We start from the raw sequence: 9984 nt of genomic DNA, 5'->3' as shown, positions 1-9984 counted from the left end.
GTCCGTGCATTGTTATACGGAGTTCGTACACTCTTTGGGTTAAACAGGAAGCGACGTTCACATCTCTTTGGTGTAAACCAAGATTAACACGAGTGAACAGATGAATATCATGATCCCATGTTGCTGGGCCCGCGAAAAAAAGATTTCGTCATGGGACGAGCGGCCATGATGGTGTGAGTGGTAGCAGGAACCAACTGTGTACCAACGATGTCGTGTTTTGTTGCAATGGACCTATAACGGCCACTTATTGAGTAAATGCAAACGTCTAATCACTGTGATAACTGTATGTATTTGGGATTGATATGATTCATTAAATCTAATATGCTTTATTTTTCTGTGTTCTCGTCTGGTATTGTTGACTGGGCGCGGAAAAGAGAATACAAAGCAAGCGAAGTGGGCCGGGCCAATGTAAACGTGCATGGATAATTATGCACTACTTATTATTCATACTAGTGACGTCGTCTCTGACGTCATTTATTTACAATCGTAGTAGTCCGCGCAACGGATGGATGGCGCTGACCGTCTCTATCATGGCGTCATTCTGAAGACACAGGGGCTTATGGGAGTTACGCTACCTGTTTAAATATACCTTGGCAATTACCCCGCAAGGGCATGCCCGTGGAGCGTTTCACCAGGCAAATTCCTAGCGCAGTTCGCAGCTGGAAGATAACAGGGATGACACAGAGCGACAACAGTTGGCCCCTTCTGCAGTTTCTTTTCTCTTTTTCGTTCTCGTCTTCCTTTTATTTTGCCTGGGGATGACGGGCACTGGCAAATAAAAGCGTACGATATTGACGTAGAAACAAGAGAGGGCAGAAAGAAAGGGCCAAATGACACTTCATTAATATTTTGTTTAGTATCTCGTGAAGTCCCCCCTTGCGGAGATGACAGCGGACATGCGGTCTGGCAGCGATTGATAGAGCCGGCCCACGAGGTGTACTACGTCTTCCTTGAGGGACGCCCATTCTATGTTTATCGCCTCCCATAAGGCGTCCTTGGACCGAATTGGCACCCGCTTTGTGCTCATTCGGAATTTCATCATGTCTCACATATTTTCAGTGATGTTCAGATCCGGGCTTCACGCGGGCCACTCAAGCTGCGTGACACCAAGATCGTCTAGTGTGCGCTTTACAGTAGTCGACATGTGAACAGGCCCTATTGAAAAATACTTCAGAAAATCTCATAGAAACATAGCATTCTCTCATAATTTCTTACAGAAGCGTCTTCTTACCTCAGAATTTCCTACAGAGGATGCAGATTCGTATACATATCCTCACAGGCACACCAATGAGAAAATATCCTGTGGGATAATTGAGGGTCTGGCCTTGTGATTTCTATGAGAAAATCGTGTAATTCAAACAGGACTGACATTCTCACGAACTTCTCTTCAGTATTAAGAGAAATTTTGAAGGATATTTCCCTGTCGGATGAACATGAAGCAAGAACTGAAGGGCCGCAGAGAGTGATATGTCGTCCGTGTTGGAAAGTAGTTAGTGCGATTTCGTATGTTTGTGAACAATCCCTCTTAGGTAGACGATTCATGGTTGCTCCGCTTTGTCGTTCCTATTGAAGCTATTAATTATATAACCCGTTATGACATTCCATCGTACATTTGTTGAGGTGTTTATTCCAACTGCCAGCAAGTTAGTTAGTCTGCTTTGAAACGAGGAAGCGCATGGACGCAGCTACGCATCTCAAACAAATATCGCTTGGCATTCAGGATTTTCGTCGCGTTTGAGGTATATAGCACGTGTGCGTGTGGTATATAATCGTCCGTGCTATGCATTCCCATTCTTTATGCGTCTTTACCCCTGTCCGCAGGTGTTCTGTGGATCGGAAAATTGAATGCAGTGTGATGGTTATAGCAACTGTGCTTTGGGTATGTTACATATTTCTATGCTTATCACTCACGCACACACTTGTTGTTGTAACCGTGCTTTTTGAAATGCTATTTCTTCTAGGTTAAACTCTTAAGGAGCGGCAGGCAGCGGGAATTAACGCATTGGATCCGAGTTCGTGCTCGTAACCCATTCTCGTCTCGAGAAAGTTGGATGGTGCTTTTACGCAAGAAAGCCTAAGCGTTCCCAAGGTGCAAAACAAGAACATGGCATAATCACATGAACAAATTTTTGGGTCGTTGCATTGGACATTTCAAGTACGTGTGCAATGCGTTGGATCATGCCTTTCTGAATTTATGCATGTTAATATAGGCATGTTAATATATGTAAGAATGATCACTCAATCTTTCAGCGTGCCGCTACATGTAACTTATTTTTTGTTGGCAAGCTTATATATCTGTTGCATGTGCTCCAATGCTCCCGGAAAAATATTCAAATATTCCATCGTATATGTTCGACTTTCATATGGAATTCTACATTTGAGCCTATGCGAAGAGGGAATCTGTTTCGGCCACTCATGGAAGGAGCTCTGAGCTTGAGTCATTTATTTACCAAGCAGCCTGTGATGAGACTGACCTTCTTTAGGGATAGTAAGCACCCACTTCTGACGACTGTACTACAGTGTGTAGGAAATGAGCGGTTACCGACCGTAACTGTTGCTGTTAGAGAGAGAAATATTGCACTTAGTGGTTTTATCATGAAGTTGTTGAAGCCCTCAGGTTTTTGCTGGCAAGGCTCTCAAGAGAGTATGTCTTTACTATTTCGACGAATAAACTTGCGGCTGATCTGGTCGAAAACTTTCCCCTATACAGATGTATAGACAAATACCCGCAGGATGGACAGGTGGTGATATTTTAAAGAGAGTTACTAGAATGAGTGTTAGATCTGAAATCAAAACGTTTTCTTTAAGTTGCATACGAGAACCTTGCCAGTAAAGATATGGCTCGAGAGTAAAGGTATGTTCATACCTTGGACAACGAACTGCCGATCTTGCAAAGCCCCAGAGACACTGGAGCATGTTTTTCTCTATTGTACGGAGGCTCAATTTTTATGGAGTGACCTTAGTATGTTGCTGGGGAGGAACCTGAGAATAAATCCTAACACAATGCGTTTTCTGTCAATAACAAGAAAAAGTGAAGAGAGATATGAGGTGTTATGTATAGTGGCATTGTACTGTTTGTGGAAAGTCAGAGTGCTTGACAGAAACGAGGAGCCATTGTCACCACCTCTTGTGTTCATTCGATAGGAACTTAAGCAGCTCAAACATGTAGCAGAAATGAAGGGGGATGTGCGAAAAAGGTTGACTTCTATTTGTGAAAAGGTCCTTGTGAAGTGTACAGCCCCCTTTTAGCGCCGCAGTTGCGGCGCAAGTGCATCCATGCACGTATGTATGCGTACCACCTATTTTACTTGTGCACGTGGTTCAAGTGTGAGTCACTGTGTTAATTTTACTGGTGTTGTTATAATAATCTGAAACTGACCAATAAAGGAAAAAAAAGTGACCTGATAAACATACACAAACACGGTCTCACGGTGTGTGTCTGTTTTCGTCCCTACCTCGTCTCGGGTTTGCAAGTCGGGGATCGTCACCACCAGCTCGCTTGCTATCTAACTTTCCTTTCGTGACCTGATAGCTAGCTGATTGTACGGAAGCACAGTTTTTCTGGGACGACATACAGATTAAACTACTAAATAAACGCCTCTCTCTGAACCCACATACAATCAGATTCCTACCCTTATATCCGAATGAAGATATACGCTACGATATTATCATGTTGATATCAATGTAATGCTTGTAGAAGCTGCGTATGGCAGACAGAAATGAAGAGCCATTGGTGTTGCCCATGCAGTATTTTAAAGTAGAAATAACGCAGCTGAAGCTATGCTGCATGCAGCATTTGGAAGCACCACCGTGGTTAGAACATCTGTGTGAATCGCTGTCCTCTATGTAAATTAATAATCTCTGTGTGTGACCTGTGTAACCTGTGTGCTGTGTACCATGTATTTTTTTGTATCCTGTGTATTTGGGTGCTACGGTGTGCATCATTCATTCATCATTCATCACTCATTAACACTGTACAGTCATAGCTTATTTTAATGTTTGTAAATAAACGTTATTACCTGGTGTCCATGTAGTGAATTCACGGATAGCAGCAGTTGAGGTTTCCCACAATAGGAGTCTAAAATGGTGGCAAGGGTAATTACAGTTGCCACACTACATGTACGGGGAACAAACTCCCGGAAAAAGCAATACCATCTTAAGCGATACCTAGAATGGTTTCTTGACATCGACGTTCTTGCAGTACAGGAAACTAAAATCAGCACCCAAGAGGGAACAGATATATTGGTGTCGAATTGCTGCAGCAAGCAGTATGACGTGGTTGTAAGTCACGCAGTAGGCCATTCAGCTGGCTGCGTAATACTTCTGAAGAATTTGGACTGTTTCAAGCCTGTCGCACACATGGCTGATGATCAGGGAAGATTAGCAGTGTTAGACGTTTTGATCCATAATGAACTATGGCGCTTCCTAAATGTGTACGTGCCAAACAAAAAACAATATAGAATATCGTTTTTTACAATGCTCGGAAGTTATATGAACAATATCTACAAGACCGTATTAATGGGAGATTTCAACTGCACTTCCAAATGCTTCTACTAGTACTAGCATCAAGACTCCAGTGTGTTGTGGGAACACTTGTGGGTGATCATCAGACATGTGCAATTAAAGGAAGGAACATTGAGACGAACATTCACGTTTTACGAACGATCTTGGACAATAGCAGAATTCATGGAGATCAGGTAGCGGTACTGCAAGAAGACTTGGCAAAGGCATTCGACAGGGTTTGTCATTTCTTTTTGTTCACAGTAATGGAAGCAATGAAATTTGGCCCGGTTTTCATGCATCGAGTAAGACTGTGTTATTTAATGTCACAACGAAATTAATTGTAAATAATCAGTGTACAAATCCAGTGCCGTTACGTTCCTCCGTACGGCAAGGATGTCCATTGTCTCCACTGTTATTTGACCTGTATCTTGAACCGCTTTGTCAAAGTGTCATACAGAATAGAGGTCTTATTGGTTACAAACTGAATTCCACTGAGGTTAAAGTTTTAGCACATGCCGATGATTTAGTGTTTCTTGCAAGTGATAAGAAAAGTGTTTGTGCTGTCCTAAACGAAATGCTTCTGGCACGTCCGGGAGCGTGGGAACCGCCATCATGATTAGGAAGGCCAGCAAGATTACCGTAATCGATTTTGAATTTGAACAAAACGGTCGTCCGGTGAGTGCGGATTGCATGTGGAACGGGGAAATAATACGAGTGCTTAGCATCTACGCGCCGAATGGAGATGCAGAGCGTAAACAGTTTTTCGAGACCAGTGTAGCCCATTTTACGGATACAGATAGCAAAGTGATAATCGCCGGCGATTTCAACTGTATGTGTCGGAAGGAGGACTGCACTTACAAGAAGGCGCGAACAGATAGCAGCGTGAAAGTGTTAAAGGGACTGCTGCACGACCACGACCTTCAAGATATAGCTATCGGGAATGACAACCAAACAATAAAATACACGCACTGGCAGGGAAATTCGCACGCTAGGCTGGACCGAATTTATACCTCTGCCGATATCAATTTGCCCTCTATCATTTACAAAGTCGTTCCACTGGCCTTCACAGATCACGGTTTAGTCATGGCGGATTTGCAAAAAGGAGATCATAAGATCAATCGGATTCGCAGCTTGCCATAGAAAATGAACAATAGTCTCCTAGAAGATGAAAAGTTCAAGGACGAGATTAAAAGCATGATAGCCGATCTAAGGGAAGGAGAAGCAAATGCAGTGTCCTGGGAGATATTCAAGCATGATGTCCATCCGAAGGCAGTTGAATACACCGAATCAAAGGCATTAGAAAGAAAAGAAGAAATGAAAGCCTTGACCAAAAGCGTATTGAGAATAGTAAAAGAAGAGGAAGCAACCCCTGGCCGTTTTATTGAAGACATACGAGAAATCAAGAAGCAGATACTGCAGCGAATGCGAGAAAGATATGCGGGAGCTCAAGTTCGGAGCCGCGTGCAAGCCATACAAAGGGACGAAGCACCAACGAAAGTATTTCGTGTTTTGGAAAGAAACAGAGTCACAAGCAACGAAATCAATAAATTGAAAACTGATAACGGTATTGTAGAAGGAACTGATGAAGTTGAGAGCACGCTCCACAACTACTACAAGAATCTGTTCAAGTGTTCGGATAATCAAACCTTCTTTGACGCCAGCATCTTCAAGCATGTACCAAAAGTGACAGATGCGGAGAGGGAGAAGGCAGAAGGAAAAATAACAGCAAGTGAGATCATGCGGGTGGTTAGAAAGCTCCCACGGAACAAGGCTCCGGGACCAGACGGACTAGGCTCCGCCTTCTACAAGACTTTTCAAGATCAGCTATGCCCCGTCCTGGAGCGTGTCTTCGACGACATCCAGAAAAGAGGGCTGATGCCGCCATCCATGAGGAGAAGCCATACGGTATTAATTCCAAAAAAATTGGTGCAAGAAGAAGCTCCATCTGTGTCAGATCTTCGCCCCATCAGCTTGCTGTGTTCGGACTATAAAATATTAGCGAAACTGATCACGAGACGTCTGGACAGCTTGTTGTGGAAGGTGATCGGGAAGCTGGAACTGTTAAGGTGGATTAACATCGGAAAAGACTTAGAAAACTGGATTCAGACCTGCTACAGGGGCATCTCGTCGCAGCTGGTCGTGAATGGGTCTTTGGGTCCGAGGTACGGCATTACAAGATCTGTCCGGCAGGGTTGCCCTATGTCCCCCACATTGTTCTCTATTTTCGTGGAACCGCTGCGTCGACTAATTGATATGGATGACAACATCCGCGGGCTAAAGCTTGGTCAAGAAGAGATTAAGATTTTGGCTTTTGCAGACGATTTGGCTGTTATCTGCAGTAGTGAAAAACAGGTGGGGACAGCTATCGCGTCCTTCGAAACTTTCTGCGCGGCGTCGGGAGCAGAGATAAACACGAAGAAGTCGAAAGGATGCTGGTTGGGTGAATGGCAAAACAAGCCTTGTAACTTCAAGGGTATTGAATGTTCGGAAGAACTCGGTAAATATTTGGGAGCCAAGTTGGACCCGGAAGCAGTAAACGCAGATGTGTTGCAACGGAAGCTGAATATGTTTCATGGAAAACTTCAGCCTTACAAGGGCAGGGAGCTATCGATTTTGCACCGAAGTGTCGTTTGCAACGCGGTGCTGTACCCAGCATTGTTGTATACCGCCCAAGCGATTCCCATTGATGCCACCACTGTGCAACGCTACCACAGACTTTGCGCTACGTTTTTGTGGCAGTCTCCATTTGAGCGTATGCGCAGATCCAACCTTTTTTGGCCCCTGCACGCTGGTGGTCTGAATGTAGTGAATCTCGAAATCAAGATCAAGGTGCAGCGTTTCATTTATTTTCGGGAGCAACGGGCGCCAGAACTAAGGGCAGCATTGCAAAGTTTGGGAACCTGTCACCTCTTGCAGTGGATCGTATCGACTCAACCTGGCGTAAAGAATTCCTCTGCTTTGAAATTCTACCAGGAAATTGCACAGAGCATTAGGTTCTTCCTTGACAGATTTTCTTGGGAATATCTAGCAACCGTAAAGAGCAAGACTCTCTATTGGGACACCGTCACCAGCACCTTACCACCGCCACTCTACCGTCAGACGTACCTCGGGATCCAACGGAAGGACGTACTTCAAAGGATCCGAAAACTGCCAGTGCCAACAGGAACAAAGGACTTCTTTGTACGCTTCCACTTAGAGGTACTCCCGACGAAGCAATGGCTGAAGGGCAAAGGTTTCTTTGTTCCCCTGGATGACAAGTGTGAAGTGTGTGGTCAACCTGAGAACATTCGCCATGTGTTCTATGAATGCAGGAATGCGGTGCTTTTCTAGAGTGACTTGCATGCTACACTGCATGTAGACGAGGAGCTAACCTATGAATCCCTGAAGTTTCTGAATTTCGCAGCTTCCAAGCATCGTGACGTGCTCAGTGTTATAACGATGGCGGGACTTCATGCTTTGTGGAACGCACGAACGGCCCGTGTTGAACGAGACGTCAGAGCAAGGTCTGTCGTCAGCTACCTGAAGGCGAAGCTTTTGTGGACATTATCGTTAATCGGAAGCAAGAAGCTCTGTGAGGAGAAACAATGGGAAAAACTATCTCCGATAATAAACTGGTTAGATTGTGCGACATTCGGCCGCATCCTCAAAGGAAGTTAGAGAAATGTCTCGAGAAGGGTCTATGTAAGCCCGTGTTTTCATACGAAGGCACACGAGGGTGTGCTGTATGTACTTTACTTGTTTTATATTGTGCAATAAAGAAAGTAAAAGGAAAAGGCCTGCTAGCTCAGTTGGTTAGAGCGCCGTGCTAATAACGCGGAGGCCACAGGTTCGATCCCTGTGCAGGCCATTTGAATTATCATTTACCTTTGAATGGCGTTTCATAATTTGCGTTATTTTACGCGCGCATCGTCTTCAGAGCGACTACATCTCTGCCGGTGTATGTGTCTTGCTAGCTCGTCATGAGACTGTTTTTTTATAGGCAGAGTTCACACCCGATTCTGGAAACCATCAAGCGGGCCCTTGCGTACAACTATATTCCCGATATATATGTTGGGTTTCACGAAGAAAGTCTACGCTTAAGCGGTTTCTACAAAGAGGTTGTCGAGAGCCTAAACTTCTTGAAGGCTAGATTCAGCTTAGAGTACCTCTTTTCTGTCGCCAAGAAAACGTTGGTAGCTCATCTTCTCGATGTACTCTTTCCTGTGCCCATCTACCGTCAAATCCCCTCCGGATGGCACGGCACGGATGTAGTGTGCAGGCTCAGGAAGATGCCGGTCAAGCCCAACATGAAGTCATTTTTCTTTAAATTACACTCGTCCACACTGCCCGTGAAAGCTTGGTTTCAACAGAAGGGATTCTATGTTCCGTGGTCCGTGAATTGCAGATTTTGCAATACGCCCGAGACTGTCAATCACCTTTTTCTGGACTGCACAGAAGCTTTATTCTTTTGGGATGACTTACAGTTCAAAGTCCTTAAGCGCCGTCTTTCACTTAATCCTCATACTATCCCCTTCCTCCCATTACGCCCCGGTGAAAATGTGAGATACGATATCGTTCTTCTTGTTGCCATGTGCTGTTTGTGGAAGCTTCGTATGGCCGATAGGAACGAAGAGCCCTTGTGTCCTCCTATGAAATATTTAAAAGCCGAACTACTGCAGGTAAAGTTAGCTTGTACTCAGCTCTTAGAAGTGCCTGAGTGGTTAGATACAGTCTGCGAAAGGCTGAATGTTGTAGAAGTTGTGTTATTAACGTGTCCGGTATAGAGGAGAAACACCGTATTCTCTCTCTGTGATTGTGTCGTATTGTGTATGGTATTGTGGTTTATGAGTCGTACGTGACTCAGAGTAGTAGGCTCTGAAAAATAAAGGTGGAAAAGAAAAAAAAAAGTCTTGCTAGCTCAGTTGGTTAGAGCGCCGTGCTAATAACACAGGTTCGATCCCTGTGCAGGCCATTTGAATTATCATTTACCTTTGAATGGCTTTTCATAATTTGCGTTATTTTACGCGCGCCTCGTCTTCAGAGCGACTACATCTCTACCGGTGTATGTGGCCGGTTAACGTGTCCGGTATAGAGGAGAAACGCCATATTCTCTCACTGTGATTGTGTCCTATTGTGTATGGTATTGTGAGTTATTGAGTCGTACGTGACTCAGAGTAGTAAGCTCTGAAAAATAAAGGTGGAAAAGAAAAAAAGTGGCCTGCTAGCTCAGTTGGTTAGAGCGCCGTGCTAATAACGCGGAGGCCACAGGTTCAATCCCTGTGCAGGCCATTTGAATTATCATTTACCTTTGAATGGCTTTTCATGGCGTGGTACACACTGGTTTTTCCTCGAAAATGACAAGCAGCTAAGCACTAAATGTTTCCACATACAGTGAAAGTGGGGGGTGTCAGGCAGCACATAGACACACAGCCGCTTTCACCTTGTGTGTAATACTTTTGGTTGTGTGTTGTGTTGTGTTTCGTTGTGCTTTGCTTGGAAACG

General features: G+C 44.4%; 2 non-coding genes across 2 annotated transcripts; both read left to right on the top strand.

The window, feature by feature from the left end:
- The first annotated feature begins 8276 nt into the window (after nt 1–8276).
- On the top strand, nt 8277–8350 carry Trnai-aau (transfer RNA isoleucine (anticodon AAU)). The gene has a single exon. It is a non-coding gene; the product is annotated as a tRNA-Ile (tRNA).
- Nucleotides 8351–9697: 1347 nt separating this feature from the next.
- On the top strand, nt 9698–9771 carry Trnai-aau (transfer RNA isoleucine (anticodon AAU)). The gene has a single exon. It is a non-coding gene; the product is annotated as a tRNA-Ile (tRNA).
- The last annotated feature ends 213 nt before the right edge of the window (nt 9772–9984 follow it).

The sequence above is a fragment of the Ornithodoros turicata genome, chromosome 1 (genome assembly GCF_037126465.1).
Source record: "Ornithodoros turicata isolate Travis chromosome 1, ASM3712646v1, whole genome shotgun sequence".
In the NCBI taxonomy this organism is placed as follows: Eukaryota; Metazoa; Arthropoda; class Arachnida; order Ixodida; family Argasidae; genus Ornithodoros; species Ornithodoros turicata.
This window is presented reverse-complemented; position numbering and strand designations above follow the sequence as displayed.